General features: G+C 37.2%; 1 protein-coding gene across 15 annotated transcripts in view; it reads right to left on the reverse strand.

Annotated features, from left to right (window-relative positions):
• Positions 1-20,715, reverse strand: part of BBX (BBX high mobility group box domain containing) — a 280,623-nt gene that overhangs the window by 220,860 nt on the left and 39,048 nt on the right. For 3 of the 15 annotated variants that reach the window (XM_033432227.2, XM_049710634.1, XM_049710638.1), the window contains one exon: positions 19,759-19,831. The exons of the other annotated variants lie outside the window; for them this stretch is intronic. The gene's annotated coding sequence lies outside the window, so the exon portion shown is untranslated. The remainder of the gene's footprint in view (positions 1-19,758; positions 19,832-20,715) is intronic. 15 annotated transcript variants of the gene reach the window in all.

Consider the following 20,715-nt stretch of genomic DNA (forward strand, 5'->3'; position numbering starts at 1 on the left):
GCATGTTTCCAAAAGTATACAATCTTGCTAACTGTTTACTACCTATGGAAAGTACTTTAAAAAATACTTCTACCAAGTTAATGTGAATATTTTATTAAACAGAAAGTTTGCCAAAATACCTAATGCCCTAACAAGCTAAAAAGAAACTACTGCTTCTGCTGAAATCTTTGAAATAAAGAATTTTTAAGTTAGAGATTCTTTTTATAAATGAATATTTTGGCTTATATATATGTGTATTATACTTAAATGTACATTATAAAACATGTTTTATAAATATGCAGCTACAGATGTAGTAATACTGTATACAAATTAATAGAATCTAAATTTTATTTAAAAAACATTTTAATGATAGTAATTATAATTATAAAGCATTATTCTTTTCTAAAAATATCAGACTACTCGTTAGAGGACATAGTTCTTGATTAAGAATTAGATTTAATAAATTCTATAAATTCTGCCCTGTGGTTGATAGATTGTACTCTTTACGTAAAACTTGTAAGCTAACTTATCTTAAATTCCTAATTCCAAAGTAAAAGAAACAGCTAACTCAAGGATGTTAAGTATGGAGGATGTATGCGATGTATAAAAACCTGAACAACGTCAGTTCATGCCCACAGCAGAGGAGACTAATCAGCAAAACACTAATTATAATTTGGAGTATCATTCCATTCTCAAATCTACCTTTTAAAAACTCTGCTTAATTCCACAATTATTACCTGTCTAGTATGTACAAAGCACCCGTGCAAGACAGAAGAATGAAAAAATATTCAGACTTGGTAGGAGCAGGGCACAAATACAGGATCACAGAAGAATAATTCCCAAGTCTAGGAATCCTGACACTGGCCTGTAACACCAAAAAAGATTCAGCATAAACAGGGAAACAACTATTCCTTTCCTAAATGTGGGGTAAAGGTATTAAGTTTCTCTTTTATCCATTCAACACTTCAGAACTTAAGTGTGATTACTCTTGAAAAGCTCAGTAAGTGAAAATATGATTAAAGGGATTTTAAGGCAAAACTAGCAGCTTCTATAAAAAATCAGAAGCTTGGTTTAAATTTGCTCCTTGCTAAGTACAGATTGTTCTTTAAGCAAAACATTCAAGGATTCACTTACGAATAACAATTTAAAAGGTTAGCAACAGACTAGGTATCAGGTAGACTTTAGGTCTTCCATATTTAAACATTTATTTGCATAATTACTTACAGAAGACTAAAATCATGAAATTTTGTGTCTCTAAAAATACTGACTAGGGCTTCCCTGGTGGCGCAGTGGTAGAGAGTCCGCCTGCCGATGCAGGGCACACGGGTTCGTGCCCCGGTCTGGGAAGATCCCACATGCCACGGAGCGGCTGGGCCCGTGAGCCATGGCCACTGAGCCTGTGCGTCCGGAGCCTGTGCTCTGCAACGGGAGAGGCCACAACAGTGAGAGGCCCGCGTACTGCAAAAAAAAAAAAAAAAAAATCTTCCAAAAAACAAAAGTCCAGGATCAGAAGTCTTCAGAGGTGAACTCTATCAAACAATTAGAGAAGAGCTAACACCCATGCTTCTCAAACTCTTCAAAAAAATTACAGAGGAAGAAACACTCCCAAGTTCATTCTATGAAGCCACCATCACCTGGGTACCAAAACCAGACAAAGATATCACACACACAAAAAAAATTACAAACCAGTAACACGGATGAACATAGATGCAAAAATCCTCAACAAAATACTAGCAAACAATATCCAACAACACATTAAAAGGATCATACGCCATGATCAAGTGGGTCTTATCACAGGGATGCAAGGATTCTTCATGTGCAAATCAATCAATATGATACACCGTATTAACAAATTAAAGAACAAAAACCATATGATCATCTCAATAGATGCAGAAAAAGCTTTGCACAAAATTCAACATCCATTCATGATAAAAACTCTCCAGAAAATGGGCATAGAGGGAACCTACCTCAACAGAGTAAAGGCCATATATGACAAACCCACAGCAAACATCATTCTCAAAGGTGAAAAACTGAAAGCATTTCCTCTAAGATCAGGAACAAGACAAGGATGTCCCCTCTCACTACTATTATTTAACATAGTTTTTGAAGTCCTAGCCATGGCAATCAGAGGAGAAAAAGAAATAAAAGAAATACAAATTGGAAAAGAAGAAGTAAAACTGTTACCGTTTGCAGATGACATGATACTATAGAAAATCCTAAAGATGCCACGAGAAAACTACTAGAGCAAATCAATGAATTTGGTAAAGTCACAGGATACAAAATTAATGCACAGGGCTTCCCTGGTGGCGCAGTGGTTGAGAATCTGCCTGCTAAGGCAGGGGACACGGGTTCGAGCCCTGGTCTGGGAGGATCCCACATGCCATGGAGCAACTAGGCCCGTGAGCCACAACTACTGAGCCTGCACGTCTGGAGCCTGCGCTCTGCAACAAGAGAGGCCGCGATACTGAGAGGTCCATGCACCACGATGAAGAGTGGCCCCTGCTTACCACAACTAGAGAAAGCCCTCACACAGAAACGAAGACCCAACACAACAAAAATAAATTAATTAATAAACTCCTACCCCCGACATCTTCTTTAAAAAAAAAAAAAAATTAATGCACAGAAATCTCCTGCATTCCTATGCATTAACAACGAAAAATCAGAAAGAGAAATTAAGGAAACAATCCCATTTATCACTGCAACAAAAAGAATAAAATACCTAGGAATAAACCTACCCAAGAAGATAAAAGACCTGTATTCAGAAAACTATAAGACACTGATGAAAGAAATCAAAAATGACACAAACAGATGGAGGGATACACCATGTTCTTGGATTGGAAAAATCAATATTGTGAAAATGACTACACTACCCAAAGCAATCTACACATTGAATGCAATCTCTATCAAATTACCAATGGCATTTTTCACAGAATTAGAACAAAAAAATTTACAATTTATATGGAAACACAAAAGCAATCTTGAGAAAGAAAAATGGAGCTGGAGGAATCAGGCTCCCTGAATTCAGACTATACTACAAAGCTACAGTAATCAAGACAGTCTGGTACTGGCACAAAAACAGAAATATAGATCAATGGAACAGGAAAAAAATTCCAGAGATAAACTCACACACCTATGGTTACCTATCTATGACAAAGGAAACAAGAATATACAATGGAGAAAAGATAGTCTCTTCAATAAGTGGTGCTGGGAAAACTGGACAGCTATATGTAAAAGAATGAAATTAGAACAATACCTAACACCATACACAAAAATAAACTCCAAATGGATTAAAGACCTGAATGTAAGACTAGACACTGTAAAACTCTTAGAGGAAAACACAGAACACACTTTGACATAAATCACAGCAAGATCTTTTTTGACCCACCTCCTAGAGTAATGAAAATAAAAACAAAAATAAACAAATGGGACCTAATTAAACTTAAAAGCTTTTGCACAGCAAATACCATAAACGAGACGGAAAGACAACCCTCAGAATGGGAGAAAATATTTGCACACAAAACCACTGACAAAGGATTAATCTCCAAAATATACAAGCAGCTTATGCAGCTCAATATCAAAAAACAAACAACCTAATCAAAAAATGGACAGAAGACCTAAATAGACATTTCTCCAAAGAAGACACACAGACAGCCAAGAGGCACATGAAAAGATGCTCAACATCACTAACTACTAGAGAAATGCAGATCAAAACTACAATGTGGTATCACCTCACACTGTTCAGAATGGCCATCATCAAAAAATCTACAAACAATAAATGCTGGAGAGCATGTGGAGAAGAGGGAACCCTCATGCACTGTTGGTGGGAATGTAAACTGATATACAGCCACTATGGAGAACAATATGGAGGTTCCTTAAAAAATTAAATATAGAATTACCATATGACCTAGCAATCCCACTAGTGTGCATATACCCTAAGAAAACCATAATTCAAAAAGACATGTGCACCCCAATGTTCACCACAGCACTATTTACAATAGCCAGGACATGGAAGCAACCTAAATGTCCATCAACAGAGGAATGGATAAAGAATATTACTCAGCCATAAAAAGGAACGAAATTGGGTCATTTGTAGAGACATGGCTGAACCTAGAGTCTGTCATACAGAGTGAAGTAAGTCAGAAAGAGAAAAACAAATATCGTATATTAACGCATATATGTGGAATCTAGAAGAACGGTACAGATGAACCACTTTGCAGGGCAGGAATAGAGACAGAGACGTAGAGAACAGACGTGTGGACACGGGGGTGGGGGGAGTGGAGGGGGATGAATTGGGAGATTGGGACTGACATATATACACTACCATGTGTAAAACAGATAGCTAGTGGGAACCTGCTGTATAGCACAGGGAACTCAGTTCAGCGCCCTGTGGTGACCTGGATGGGTGGGATGGCGGGGAGGTCCAAGAGGGAGGGGATATATGTACACATATAGCTGATTCACTTCATTGTACAGCAGAAACTAACACAACATTGTAAAGCAACTCTACCCCAATTAAAAAATTAAAAATTAAAAAAAAATTTAAATAAATAAAAATATTGAATATTTAATATTTCTAACCCACAGGATATTTTTTTTCCTGATAGCATACCTATATATTAGTCAGATTTTTGGTAAATACTTCACTATTAAAAAATCAACTAGGGGCTTCCTTGGTGGCGCAGTGGTTGAGAGTCCGCCTGCCGATGCAGGGGACACGGGTTCGTGCCCCGGTCCGGGAGGATCCCACATGCCGCGGAGCGGCTGGGCCCGTGAACCATGGCCGCTGAGCCTGCGCGTCCGGAGCCTGTGCTCCGCAACGGGAGAGGCCTGTGTACCGCAAAAAAAAAAAAAATTCAACTGAAGTTCAGAGTGACTGACATCAAAAGATAATGTTCCTTTACTAATTGAATCCCACATGGAAATCTTACTTTTGACTCTTCAGTAAAATAAAACAGATTGTTAATATATATTATCATATGAACGTGCTGGTATAAAATAACAATATTGAACATTTAAAGAAAGAGCAAGGATGACAATGATGAAGGAGATAGTGAGAATAATAATAAGGAAAAAATTAACAACAAAAAACCTTGGATTTAAGACTTATCTTCCATCCAAAATGCTAGCACAACAGAAGCAATGTCTTTAAAAATCAGAATAACAGCCAACATAAACTCCTGGTAAACTAAAACTATTTTTTCACTTAGAAAACTATGATATATAGAATCTTATTTTTTTTATTTATTTATTTTTTTGCGACATGCAGGCCTCTCACTGTTGTGGCCTTTCCCATTGCGGAGCACAGCCTCCGGATGCGCAGGCTCCGTGGCATGTGGGATCTTCCCAGACTGGGGCACAGACCCGTGTCCCCTGCATACGCAGGCGGACTCTCAACCACTGCGTCACCAGGGAAGCCCTAGAATCTATTTTTTTAACACTAATCGTTTATAATTTCCTCTAACTGAAATTAAACTCTATAACTAATGTCAAGTGGTTAAAATGAACTAGACCTGATTAACTGCCTATATAATGCCATAAGTAACTCAAATTTTACATAAAAGATTATTGGCTTTTTAAAATCTGCAGCACTGATTTAAAATGAGTACAACCCAGTTACTTGGGGTTACAAAATCCACTGCTAGATATATACAATTATATTACATAAATAACAAAAATACCCCAGAACTTGCCAAATCATGTTCTTAAGACGAGATTTAAAAATTAATTCTACAGAAAATGATAGTAAAACTAAAAGATACTCTACTATAGGTCCTTTTTGAATGTCCCCACAGGATACTGAGAACACAAGTACAGAAAAGAGGGATACAGCTTGACATCTGACTAAAAGCCGCTGTGCAAACTGGGGAAGAACAAACTATACACCGTGAGGATTAAACTCCTTTAATTTCTTCTCTCTGGTCGTAAAAGAGGCACCCTCAACATAGGTTAAGTGTCTATGTAAAAAGAAGCATAAAGAAGTCTGTTGGGATGGGAGGGACTGCAAGGCATCCATCAACATTTGTTTGAAAAGACCTGCCAGGCTCTCAGGAGTTACACTTGAATAATGTGACCCTTCTAGACAGGACAATAAGGAGACAGATTAGACCTTTCAAGGGGTGATTCATCCTCGGACACATGGTGAGACGGGATCCAATATACAGCTTGGATCCTGCAAGTTTGCTTAAGCGTCTGGGCAACTCTTTCTGTAGCCCCGAAACTAACTAGTGGGTGTAAAGCACCTACAGTCCCTGGAAGCACTCGGGGAGGCTCCAGACCGAGCGGTAAAACGCAGGGCTCTTCCAGGCCGACCCCCAACCAACAGCGCCTGAGCGGAGGGCAGTTCCCAGAGCAAGATCTGCAGGGTGCTTACGCACTCACCCTTTCACAAGACCTGCTGTCTGCCTGAGATTTTGAAGAAAACTCTTAAACCTGAGTAGTCTAATGAAACAATGAAAAGCAGATATTAAAAGAAAAGTAGCTGGCCTCGACACTCTAGAGGGGACCCAACGTGAAAGTGACGAAAGATGGCATTCTACACTGGCGACTCTTTTCCAGGTGTGCGACCCTCCTGGGGTTTTTCTCACCGGTTCTAAACTCGACGCCCACCCACGCACTTCAGGGCGGAAGTATAAAACCGGAGGGTCATTCGGGGCCCAGACAGTTACTGTTATCAGTTACAAGAGCTGCGGGGGACCAGTATGTACACATCCACCCTTTTTAATACCTCGAAAGGCTCAAAATCAACTCCCCCCACCCCAATCAGGTAGCTGCCTTCTGCAGACGGCGTCTTCCTCTCTTGCAAATCCACCACTCTCCCTGCATTGGACAGCACGGGGAAAAAGCCACAGGCAGGTGACCGGCCCGCACTCCGCATGGCCCGGGGCGCGGGAGGGACTCTTCCCCCTCTGCCCTCGGTGAACCTGGCGCTGGCTTCACCGGAGGAGGAAGCACCTCCCGGTTGGCGAGGGCGCTGTGCTTCTCCCTCCTTCCTGCAGATGGAGGCGGGCGAGGAAGGCGCCTGTTCCAAGGCCAAGAGCCCCTCTGCTCTCACAGCAGACAGGCAGGGCAGTGAAGCCACAGAACGCCCCGTGCTTCTGGAAAAGGGGAAAGGAGGCGAACACGCAGGTGCTACTGTTTTCAAAACACTGTAAAATTCTAACCCGGCCGCTAGTACGTGATATTTTTTGTACACACAAAACCTGAAGAGAAATGGGTTTCCAGAAACTTTACCCATTGACAAATGAAGTTTAAACTCCACCCTCTCTTCCAGAATCGAGTCTGTGTCCCCACCGGCTAGAAGGCAGTGTGGTAAAATGTCCTACCCTGAATGAATTTATATTCAAGTTGCTTTCCCTCGGTAGCTCCTCGCTGTTGCCTGGAAACAGGAAACCCTTCCCACCTACATGCTTCCTGACTACTCCCCCCGCTCCTCTTAACAGTGCAGTAAATGTACCTGGCCATGCTTCCAGATACTGTTTGTCTTAAAGAAGAGCTGAGCTTTTAAATAGAGCAATGGCAGAAATTTTGCCATTCACTAGCCAAACAAATTAGTACCGAACACTTGAATTACTTAGAACAACAACAAAAGGCACTTTACTTAGAAGCATTTAAAAATGGTGAATGTTAAATATAAATGTTAAAACAGGTGTGTCAAATAAAAACAGAAGTTATCCTGAGTTTTTTAACCTACTATTTTGCCTCAATATTTCTTTGAAATCCTGTGTTCTTGGGGTAAGGGAGGACACCATCTCTTAAACAGCCCCCTATGCTGAAATGATCACAGTCACCTTGGCGCTCCCTAAACTTCAACACCCAGATCACACCAGTTGCTAAGACCTCATGGAGTCTAGTTACCTATTCTTCACTCATTTGGTCTTTCCTTTCCACTCCTTTTGCTATCACTGAACGTTAGCTCTGAATGGATTTTCATTGAAGATTATTGCAGCAACAAGAGCTACTGCATTATCATCAATTACTTAGAGACTACCATATGCCAAGAAGCCATTTACATGTTTTAATCTCACTATTTCTCTCAAAAGTCAGTGAGGCAGGTACTATTATTATCCCACTTTAAAGATGAGGAAACTGAGATTTACAGAGTTTAAGTAACTTGCCCAAAGTCATACACGCTTAAAGTAAGCCTCAAAGTCCTCTCCTGGGAAGACAGAAGTAGAACATCTTTATCTTCCAACGCTGCCTTCTGTTCCTACTAATTTTTGTTGGGAAAAATTGTTTTGATAAATTTTTAAAATTTTAAATGTTCATTCACTGCCTTGCTAGGTGAATCACATTGTGCTTCACACAGCAACAGTACCACACAATGGTCCACCCCCTCCCTTTAGAGAGGAACAGGTGTATTAGAGATCTTTTTTAGTGTTTTAATTAATGGGATTTATGGCAACAAATTTTATGTGCCTTTCAGAGATGCAGTAAAAAAAAATAAATTTGTTCTTGTGATTTAATGTTTATAAACAGCGGTGGGAGAATAAAAAGTCATAAGAAAAGTTTTGCTCAGTCCCTTGTAGCCAAAGACCCAAGACCCTAATAATAAAACAAAATTCACAGGGTAAAAATAACTAACCAGATAGATAGACAGACAGACAGATCGATCGATGGATCAAGCCTCATTATGTTGACTTGTACCTAAAGCAAAACTGAAAACTAGAAACCACCCCAAAGTTAGTGAATTGGTGAGGCCATTAAGTTGAAATTGTAAACAAGTTATTGAGAATTTCTAGTTAACATATTCTTGGGCTTTAAAAAAGTCAGTTATTTATTCAGCAAAATGTAGGCAGCGTTTTGATTCTTAAATGTATTGAAGGGCTTCCCTGGTGGCGCCGTGGTTAAGAATCCGCTTGCCAATGCAGGGAACACAGGTTCAATCCCTGTTCCGGGAAGATCCCACATGCTGCAGAGCAATTAAGCCCGTGTACCACAACTACTCAGCCTGCACTCTAGAGCCCACGCGCCACAACTACTGAAGCCCACACGCCTAGAGCCCGTGCTCCGCAACAAGAGAAGCCACTGCAGTGAGAAGCCCGTGCACCGCAACGAAGAGTGGCCCCCGCTCACGGCAACTAGAGAAAGCCAACATACAGCAATGAAGATCCAATTCAGCCAAAAATAAATAAATAAATAAAATTAATTTATTAAAAAAAATTGTATTGAAGAAATCACTTATGCATATGCCAACAAAATCATAAAACAGCCATTTAATTCTAAGCAAACACCATAGGCAGGATTGGGTTCCAGTTGTAGCATTATGACTTACAAGCCACCTCAACTTCAGCACATCCCTCAGATGGCCTGAACCTCAGTTTCCCCACATCTACAAAGATAACAATGGCAACCCTGACTTCACTCTAGGTTGTTCTGAAAATCAAATGAGAATATGGATGGGATCTAAAAATATAAAGTTAGTTTTTCTGAACTATATATTCCTTGGTTCTCATCACATTTTAAATTGTCAAACATACAACAGAAAGATTTGAAGTCAGCACTTCTCTAGTTTCTGACACACATGCTTCATTTATCTACATTTAGAAAACCTGCTTTACCATTTTTATTAACTTTCGAGATAGTACGCTATTCAAGAACTACATGCCTAGTAAAATTATTTAAATTACACATAATTACCCAGGGAAATTAGTACAATGACCAGTACTGCGTCTGCAGTTATTCAAGATATGATTGTTACTTATGAAATTTTCAGCTATGGAAATTGTATTCATCTAGAGCCAAAACCGAAAAGCTAAGAGAAATGGACAGATGATACAGCATTTCAATAAAAATTAGTATTATAACTAACATAATCCCATATGGTATTTGTTCAGACTACAGATATCTATCCCCATCAGGTGGTCAGTATAGGCAACACTGGTGGCAATTCTGCCAAAAACTGAAATATTTGTGAGCTGATAGGTTTGGGGTTTTTCTTTTCCTAAATGAAAACCTAGGCCACTCACTGCAAAATATAGTCCAAAAACATCTTATTCACCAGGACAGTGATAAAATCAAGCAAGCCTTGGATAATCAAACTGTCCCTGAATACTGGCAACAAAATGAGACAATACCAAATAAACCTGAACTGTTATCATTAAATGTTTTTAAAATTTACTATGGTGCATAATTTGATACACAACTAAACAGTGTATGTGTTCATCAAGTGGTGAGGTGGGGAAAGGAAAAGGGGAATACAACTGAGGGTGTTACTATTTTTAATTCAAGTTGTTTACTTACACAACTAACGAGGAAAGAAAATTCTTTACAAGAAACTTTATCAAGTTCACTGAGACAAAAATGTTTTTAGGCCTAGATTATCCAGGTAATGATCCTGGTTCTTCCACTAGAGTTTATAAGGATACAATGGTGAATGTCTAACTGCCAGCCTTTTCATGGCTTTATGTAATTCTTTGGTTCCAATATACCTTTCATTTATCCTTCTCTGTTTTTAAGTGTGAGACCATTCTAATAACCAGTGGTCAGATACCTGGGGTGTTAACCCTATGTGGATATCTGGACCGCAGCGACTATTATAGCACCTCTCTAACCCACGAAGTCCACTCGAGCTGGTTTACACTGCCCTCTACAGCCTTGAGTCATTCCTTCTGAAAAATAAATCTGTCTTTTTGTAATGTGGAAGGACAACACAGAACAAGGGGTCAAGAGATATTCTTAAGCATTCAGTTTTCATCTCTAAATCACATTAATAACGGTGACTTGAAAGCTGAATTTTAAAATATTTGTCACATATGTTTTTACCCATTTTTATTCATCACGCTCCCAATGAGGAATTTTCCTTATTTCATTTCAACAAACAATTACTGAGGGCTTATTATTATGCATGACACTGTGCTAAGTGTTAGAAGTACCAAAATATCTGTGATGTGATCCTTTATTCTTCATAATTTCCAAAGAGCAGCCTAAGATTTAATAGATAATAATTAAAGATATGTATGTATTTGAAATGACATTTCTTGAAAGATCAATCTAAAGCTGCTATATTGCAAAGAAGAGTAAAACAACCTATACCCAATTATAACTTACTATAATGTTATCTTGGAGTAAAAGAATGGTGGGTTTGAATCTAGAGTCCTCTATTAGCTGTGTGATCATGGATAGTTACTTCACTTTCTGGATCTCAATTTTCTCATTTACAAAATGGGGATGTTTGTAATTCTTACCTCCAGTTTTTGGAAAGAATAAGTGATATATCCTTGAACCCATATTGCCTTATCATAATGACTGTTCAATAAATGATAGCTCCTAAATTATTTTTATTACCCACATGTATTTTCCAAACCAAAAATGGAGACACATAAGCTGAAAAAATGTTAGTGTATTTATGAAGACAATGAGAGAGGAGATTTTAAATTAGTACTGTCCCAAAAAACCAAAACTGTGCATTTCCTCTTAAATCTACTGAAAATAGTCAATAAAACTGTACCTATGGGCTTCCCTGGTGGCGCAGTGGTTGAGAGTCCGCCTGCCGATGCAGGGGACACGGGTTCATGTCCTGGTCCAGGAAGATCCCACATGCTGCGGAGCGGCTGGGCCCATGAGCCATGGCCGCTCAGCCTGCAGGTCCGGAGCCTGTGCTCCGCAACAGGAGAGGCCACAATAGTGAGAGGCCCGCGTACCGCAAAAAAAAACCCAAAACTGTACCTATGTTTAATCTATAGTTTCATTTTGAAAGCCTACATAACATTTTCACAAATATATTTATTATTTGTATCTCAAGAAATTCTCAGCTTATACAAGGATACCAGATGATCTGACTAAGAAATCTTCAAGGAGAATACTTCTTAATCTCCATAAGACATATTTGATTCTTTTTGCTGTTATTTAGATTTAATCTACATATATTATTAAAGGAACAAAATTGTGAAACATTGAAAAACAGTTGCAATAATGTAGGTTGATTATTGTAAATATGATCTTATTCCTATAATAAGGGTGTAAGACTGAACAGAATCATTTCATTGTTTCTACTTGGTTAATCTTTTAATAACTAAATTGGGATAACATTAAAAATTAGTATATGAGTTGCATATTTGCTCAAAATTTTTAAATAAGCCAAAAATACATGAATTGGTATACTGGTAGTAAATTAAAGGCACTGACTTCTTTTGAATTCACAATTAACAAATAGTGTGACATTTAATAACATCAATTAATGAATTTTTGTTGTTTTATATTCTGTAAAACGGGCCTCTTACTATAACAGAAGTAAATCAATATAGTATTTCCCAAAAAAGACTAGCTTTCACAGTTATACTTCAATAAATATAATCGTTATTTCAATGGTTGATAATTTGAATGTTACTTTAAAAAAATCAGCCTGTTCACATATTTGTATAATAAACACTGAAATGATTATTCCATATTGATAGTAATTTTAACCTTTTTTTAAGAAGAATTTGTAAACATACTAACAATCAGAAGACTACAAAGAAAGGAGGTAACATGTTGAGAGTTTACTGTAATTATAAAGCATTTAAAGACTAACATACAATTACTTTTAACACATGAAGATCTCCAGTCCACTTCAAGCATTTTTGGCTTCTCTGAAGAGTAACCATCTCAGTAAACTAGCCCTTTGATGGGTACCAACTGCCTCAAGATAATGTATTAAATGAGTTTTTAATTATTTGCTCTTATTTAAAAAAAAATAAATGACTGTCACAAATCCGTTCACTAGGAATTGCTGAGAAGTAACAAAAGGACCAGCTGAATACTGCAATTCCAGAAGGTTCAGGCAACACAGAATTTCAGAAGTAGTCACCAGCACACAGTGGTTCTGTTCAGAAATAACTGTACCATCCAAGTGTACTTTCTGGGTAATATTTTCAGTCTCTTAGTCTAGCATGATATAATGTCCCGTAACCTTTATTTACCCTTTCACATTATGTTGCTAAATGACTTCTTCACAAAATAAGTACATTATCCTTTCAGAAAGAGCAAATGCCCTGCACAATAAATGGCAAACAGGAGAGAAACTGCACCAGTGGTGTGTAGCTCAACTAACATATCCCAAGAAGTGGATTAAATGATGCACGCACACACACAGGGACCAAACACTGAGCAGGGGGGAAAAGAAGAACAAAGAAATTACTCTAAATAAGAAACACAGTCAAAGGTAGGCCAAACATACCTCTCTTAAAAATACTGTTTACTTAGTAAGTTTGAGAAGCCAGTAGAACCAGTGATCAAAGATTTGCTTAAGGCAATGAATTTCAACAACTAGAACAACATGATCAGCTGCTTTCAGGGGAATAAGATACAAGAAACTATCATATTTAGGATATTTTCTTAGGTTGTTGAAAAGGAATTGCTAACTTAAATGAGGTAACAGTTGTGAGTAAAATAACCTAGTACAGTTTCTGACATGTAGTATCTAGTAAGTTAGCTAATAGTATTACAATTACAGAATTTCATCCCCACACCAAGATAGCACAGTGATATTTTATCACAATTTTGCCAGAAAATTGAAGCTTAAATAGAGGCATCAAGTAACCAGCCATAACACAGTTAACTGGTGGTCAAACAAGATGTGAACACAGGTCTGTATGATTGTTGAAAGCTATATGGTTGTATCAGACATATACTTCACAGGTGTTTCAAAATCATCTGTATATATATAAAAAGAAACTTGAATCCTGGAAATGAAAATCTGGACCTCTTGGAAAAGACTGAATATGAATAGTAGGATACCACTAAAAGAATACCACTGAAGAAGGAGTTAGTGGGCCAAAGATTTCTTCAGAATGCAAAAGAAAAGGATAAAGAAATAAAAGGTAAAAAAAAGAAAAGTTTTCAGACACAGAGACCCAGAGGACAGATCTATTTTTCATTATCTATTATCAATTCCAAGAGGTGAGAATAGACAGTGAGGGAGAGGCAATATCTGAAAATAGAGTATTTGAGAATTTGACATAATTGAAGAACATAATTCCAAAGGAATAAAACTTCACATTGAAAGAAGTCACCCACTGAGTACCAACTGGGATAAATTAAAAACAAAAACACACACAACAAAGAGAAATTCTGAGTAACAAGGATAAAGCAAAAATCTTTTAAATTATCATAAAAAAGAAAAAAGACTTATCCACAAAAGAGATACCAAACTTCCACTTTTAATAATAATTCAGGGGGAAACTTGTCTTTATCAACCTAAAAGGCTGAAAACAGAGAACGGGGGAAAATAAGAGCATGCTGAAGTTCTTCTCTTATTCAGAGAAAAGCTAGATACCTACAATTTCAGACATTATAAGAAAAACATGTTTAAATACACATGTTAAAAATATATTGTGGGGCTTCCCTGGTTGCTCAGTGGTTAAGAATGCAAGGGACACGGGTTCGAGCCCTGGTCCGGGAAGATCCCACATGCTGCAGAGCAACTAAGCCCATGCACCACAACTACTGAGCCTGCACTCTACAGCCCCCAAGCCACAACTGCTGAGCCTGTGCTCTACAGCCCGCGAGCCACAACTACTGAGCCTGCGAGCCACAACTACTGAGGCTGCATGCGCCTAGAGCCTGTGCTCCACAACAAGAAAAGCCAAAGCAATGAGAAGCCCACGCACCGCAACAAAGAGTAGCCCCATCTCGCCACAACTAGAGAAAGCCCGTGTGCAGCAACGAAGACCCAACGCAGCCAAAAATAAATAATTTATTTAAAAAAAAAAATATATATATATATATAGTGAAGGTGGGGGAATTGGAGGAAGGGGGTCAAAAGATACAAACTTCCAGTTATAATATAAATAAGTACTGGGGATGTAATGTACAGCATGATAACTAGTTAACACTGTTGTATGGTATATTTGAAAGATGCTAAGACAGTAAATCCTAAAAGTTAAAGAACGTTTTTTTTCTTTTTTGTGGGGGGGGATCTATATGAGATGATGGATATTAAGTCAACTAAACTTACTGTAGTAAACATTTCATAATATATGTAAGTCAAATCATTAATTCTCTATACCTTAAATTTGCACAGAGATGTATGTCAACTACATCTAAATAAAACTGAAAGAAAACAAATAAACAAACAAGCAAACAAACAAAAGTGATAACGAAGTAGGAAAGAAAGGTATGCTATTCAAACCAGTAGAGCAAATAAAGAATAAAACAAAGAAATGTGATCATTCCAATGATAGTATGGAAAATGGAAACAAAGAGAGGGTAATATAAAAAAATTAGCAGGTGTAAGTCACAGTAAATATTAACACACTGTCAGAGACATGCTCAGACTAAATTAAAAAATAAAAATCTATGTCCACGTCCATAAAAGACATCTTAAAACAAAATGACACATAAAGTTTTAAAATTCAGGGATATGAAACTATACAGCAGGCAAATGGAAAGAGAAAGTACATATAGCAGCAGTGACACCAGACAAAAAAGAAATCAAGGAGAAAAATCATTAAAAGGGAAAAAGAAATATTTACATTGCCAAAAAGAATAATCTTCCAAGAGTGAATAAGAGTCACTGATTCTTATACATTTAACAACACAGTTTTTGAAATACAAAAAGAAAACATTTCAAATAGCAGAAATTAACAAATCACAATCAAATCACACTGACAGACTTTAAAATACCCCTCTCAGAAAATAACAAAGTAAAAGAAAAATAATGTTATGAAGGATAGGAATAACATATTCAAATTATCCTAATGGATATAATATTAACCTAACAGACATTTCATATGTAACACTCTGGACTCCACATGAAAAGAAATCACATTCTTTTTGAAGACATGAAACACTCAGAGACTGATCATATAGTGGACAGCAAAGGCTAAATTAACAATTCCTGGGGCTTTCCTGGTGGTGCAGTGGTTAAGAATCTACCTGCCAATGCAGGGGACACAGGTTCAAGCCCTGGTCTGGGAAGATCCCACATGCCGCAATGCAACTAAGCCCATGTGCCACAACTACTGAGCCTGCACTCCAGAGCCCGGGAGCCACATCTACTGAGCCCGTGCGCCTAGAGGCCGTGCCCTGCAACAAGAGGCACCTGTGCACCACGATGAAGAGTAGCCCCTGCTCACCGCAACTAGAGAAAAGCCCATGTGCAGCAACAAAGACCCAATGCAGCCAAAACTAAAATAAATAAATAATTTTTTTAAAAAAAAACATTCACTTAAAAAAAAATTCCTAAATATTGTTATCCTGCAGGCCACATTCATTAACCTAAATACAATAAGGTATGAAATCAATTAACAAACAAAATAGATAAATTAGGAGTTTGAGATTAACATATCACACTACTATATATAAAATAAACAAGGACCTAATGTATACCACAGGGAACTATATTCAATATCTTGTAATAACCTATAATGGAAAAGAATCAGAAAAACAATATGTGTGTATATGCGTGTGTGTATAACTGAATCACTTTGCTACACACCTGAAACTAATACACTGTAAATTAACTATAGTTCAATTTAAAAAAGGTTAAAAAAAAGAATATGCAAAAGAAATCAATAATAAAATGACAGCCAAAAAAATTTAACTGGGAACTTTATTTCTAAAAGTAGCGTATTGGGGCTTCCCTGGTGGTGCAGTGGTTGAGAGTCCACCCGGCGATGCAGGGGACATGGGTTCGTGCCCCGGTCCGGGAAGATCCCACATGCCGCGGAGCGGCTGGGCCCATGAGCCATGGCCGCTGAGCCTGCGGGTCCGGAGCCTGTGCTCCGCAACGGGAGAGGCCACAACAGTGAGAGGCCCGCGTACCGCAAAAAAAAAAAAAAAAAAAAAAAGTAGTGTATTGGTTAAAGAGCAAATCAAAGTGCAATTTTTTTATATTTCAAACTGACAATGACCACACTACGTAAGAAAAACTGTGAGATGTCACCAACATGGTACTCATTGAAAATAGTGAGACAAATGACATTTTAGAGAACAATTAAAGTTTGAAAATAAATGAATTATTTCAAAACAAGCACTAGAAAACAAGAACAAAAAAGACAGAATTAATAATAAAAGTTAATAAATGAGAAATACTAGAGACAGAGAAAAATTAAGCATTATAAGAAAACACTAAGAACAACTTCATACCAAAAACTTTAAAGTCTATATGAAATGGATGGCTTCCTAACAAACTATAACTTATCAAAACTTACCAAAGAACAAGCAGAAAAACCAACACCACACTAACCGAGGTAAAAAAATTAAAGCAACTGGCCAAAGGTCTACATCCTCAAAAAAGGCACTAGCCTGAGGGAGTTTTATAGGAGCTCTAATACACAAGCATTCAAAATAAACAACTTTCACCTGAAACAAACCCTTCCATAAGTGAGGCTCACTTAACCCCATTCAAGAACCAGGTAAGAATAGCAAAGAAAAGAAAAATTATTGTTCCGTCACACTTCAAAGTAGATGTAAAATTCTTAAGTAAAATTTAAAAATGGAATAAAACAGGGTATGCGAAGAATAACATCAAATAGAGTTTAGCCCAGAAATGTAAGGATGATTGCCATCAGAAAATGTATCAATGCAATTCACTATATTAAGAGGTAAAAGAAAAAAATGACATGATCAGGTCAACAAACTATTTTACTACACATTCATGATAAAATGTCTTAGCTAAGAATAGGAGAGAATTTCCTTAATCTGATAAAAAAAGATCTAAGAGAAGGACATAAAGACACTATTCATAGTAGTCAAATATTAGATGCATTAAAATATGTAAATATAGAGACTTCCCTGGTGGTCCAGTGGTTAAGATTTCACACTTCTAATAGAGTAGGGGGCACGAGTTTGAGCTCTGGTCTGGGAACTAAGATTCCACATGCCATGTGGCGTGGCCAATAAATAAATAAATAAATAAAATATCTAGATATATATACAAGAAAGGATGTACACTATTCACCAGGAGTAATCAGCATTGTACCAGAGGTACTAGTCAATGCATTAACCAAAAGCAAAAATAAAAAGAAAGAAAAACGGAAAAAGGAAAACACTGGACAAGGCAACACAACTATCATTCATTAGTGACTTAATGATTTGACTTTATGTAAGAAAATCTCCAAGAGAATAAACTAACAAACTAATAAAACCAGTAAGAGAGGTATTTTAAAACTATATAATTCAATCTATCATTTCCACAGAAATAGAAAAATACATCAATAGAACACAGTATTTAAGTTCCAAAATATTTGTACATGATTAAAGCATTTCAAATTAGTTAGAAAAAGCACACACTATTCTACAGATGGAGCTAGGACAACCAGTTGTGTGTGTGTGTGTGTTTGGGGGTGGGGGGTGACGGGAGAAGAGGGGTAAAAAGATTGATCTCCACCTCACAATATTAACAATAAATTTCAGACAGACTTTTTAAAAGGCTTAAACATGAGAATCAAACACATACATGTATAAAAGAATATATAAGGGAGTATATCAATGACACTGGGGTAGGAAAGACCTTCTTAAAGTACAAAAAGAAAAGCAAGAAGGAAAAGATTGACAAAGTTGACTACATAAAAACTGTCAGTGTCCCCTGGGAAATGGCATTATAAATAAAGTTAAAAGAAAACACACCTAACTGATAAAGTAGCTAGCCTGGGGAACTGGTGGGGCTGACAGCAAACATTAAGACTAGGAATGAAAGTCAAAAGGAAATTTCTTCTTATCTTTTATTCATTCAGCATTCATTCACAAACATTTATTGAGTGTTCAATATGTGCCAGACCCTGTTATAAGCACTAGGTATATGGAGCAAGCAAAACAAAGGGCCCTGTTCTCATGAAGCTTCCTTTCGAGAGAGAGAAGCAAGGCTCTAAACATGTAAGCCAGCAAGCAACTAAAACACTTTTTATTTTAAATTAAAATAACTTCAGAAATTAGTAAATAGTAGGAAAAATAAAACAGGATTATAGTTATTCTCAAATGTATCGGGTTTTGGCAAAGAAAATGTATTCATGCATTACCTCTGAAATGGAAACATTAACCTTTGAAACTTTATAAAATTTTATTTTCTCTATAATAGTTTATATTTAAGGAATTTAAGGAATTTATGCACATAAAGATATTTAACCTTCTGAAATACCTGGATAGAAATTCTTAAAAGGCCAAATCCAGCAATGACTGACCAGAAAATGGGGGTTTAATGAAAGAATTACAGGCTTTGTGGAGAGATACTTATATATCCATTGTGGCACCAAGTTGAGGATAGCACCTTGTGTCTGGTCCTGAGAGATGGAGCTGAAAGCCACACTGAGCTTCACAGATGTGGTGAGCAAGTTCCATGGGTCTTGAGAAGGATGCAGGGAAGGGCCCTTTAGGTCACAAACACTAAGGCTCTAACTGGGCAAAGGAGACGGACCAAAGATGTCCAGACACTCCATCACGCCATCAACAACCTGCCACTCTCTCTCTCTCTCTCTCTCTCTCTCTCTCTCACTCACACACACACACACACACACACACACTCTTGCTATACATCAAGGAGGAGAAGCTGTAGAGCCCAAAGCTGTGGGGCTGACAAAACTTCTAAACCAAAAACCTTACATGGACAGTAAAATAACAGGCTTTCAGGTCAAAAACAGATGTCAGTCTGTCTACTTCCTAAATATCTGCACAATAGCACATATAAAAATCCACCATGCCCCCCCCTATTTTGGAGGGAAAAAAAAGACCTCAGGCTGCTATAATCTTATGGTTCATTTGTTAAGGAAAAACCCTCAAATACTGGTACTTTATAAGTTACATTCCACTTCATTAAAATATTTTATAGAAGGCTGAAGCATGTTAACTCATTTCTTTGCAGGTTACCTATAGTCATTTCAGCAGAAATAGAAATGTGCATAGTACTCTTCTCGCTTTGAAGCTTTTCTCTATTTTCATTCTAAAATTTAAAATGTAAAAACACAGATTTACAAGTCTAATTAAACAAGAAGCAGTTTCCAAAATATAAAAAGCTCCTTCACTTTTTAATTTTTCATTAATATTTCTTAAAAATATACTCACAAATATATTTAACATATTATAAAATTTATTTAAAATTCTATTACATTCAGTCAATCTGTCAATAGTAAATGAATTCCGGGAGTTCCCTGGTGGTCCAGTGGTTAGGACTCGGCACTTTTCACTGCCGAGGATATTAAATTTCCCAGGTTCAATCCCTGGTGAGGGAACTAAGATTCCACAAGCTGAGTGGTGCATCCAAATAAATAAATTAATTAAAATAAATGAATTACATAAAATGTGATATTCAAACATTATTTTTAATTAATTACTTACCCAAGACAACTACCAACATACTAAAAAATTGCCCATTAAATAAACCCTGCGTTTGTCTAAAGCAATGACAGACTCTAAAGAACTATTATTCTTTTTAGACACTCAGGTCCACATCTGCCTTCTATAAAACACATGTTCAAAGCATGAACGTTTGAGTAAAGCGAAACTTTCCTTAGAACAAGTGTGTTTATTTGAACACACAATTTCAGAACCAAATCAACAAGTGTTTTATGGGTTCACACTCATAAGGGATCACATGTGTGTTTATTTGAATGTAATCTCATTGAAATAAACACAGCTGCGTTTATTTCAACGTGTGAGAATCGAGATCTACACATGTTTGTGCAAGGACAAATCATGAAACCATGGCTTAGTGCATGGAAATGTGACTAGGAAATAGCACACAGCACAATCACTTTCTTCAAACATGTCACTGAAAATTAAAGCTACAGCAAAAAGATATTTCAGAAAAGCTACAATTCAATGCAT

This window comes from Orcinus orca, chromosome 5 (genome assembly GCF_937001465.1).
Source record: "Orcinus orca chromosome 5, mOrcOrc1.1, whole genome shotgun sequence".
NCBI lineage: Eukaryota > Metazoa > Chordata > Mammalia > Artiodactyla > Delphinidae > Orcinus > Orcinus orca.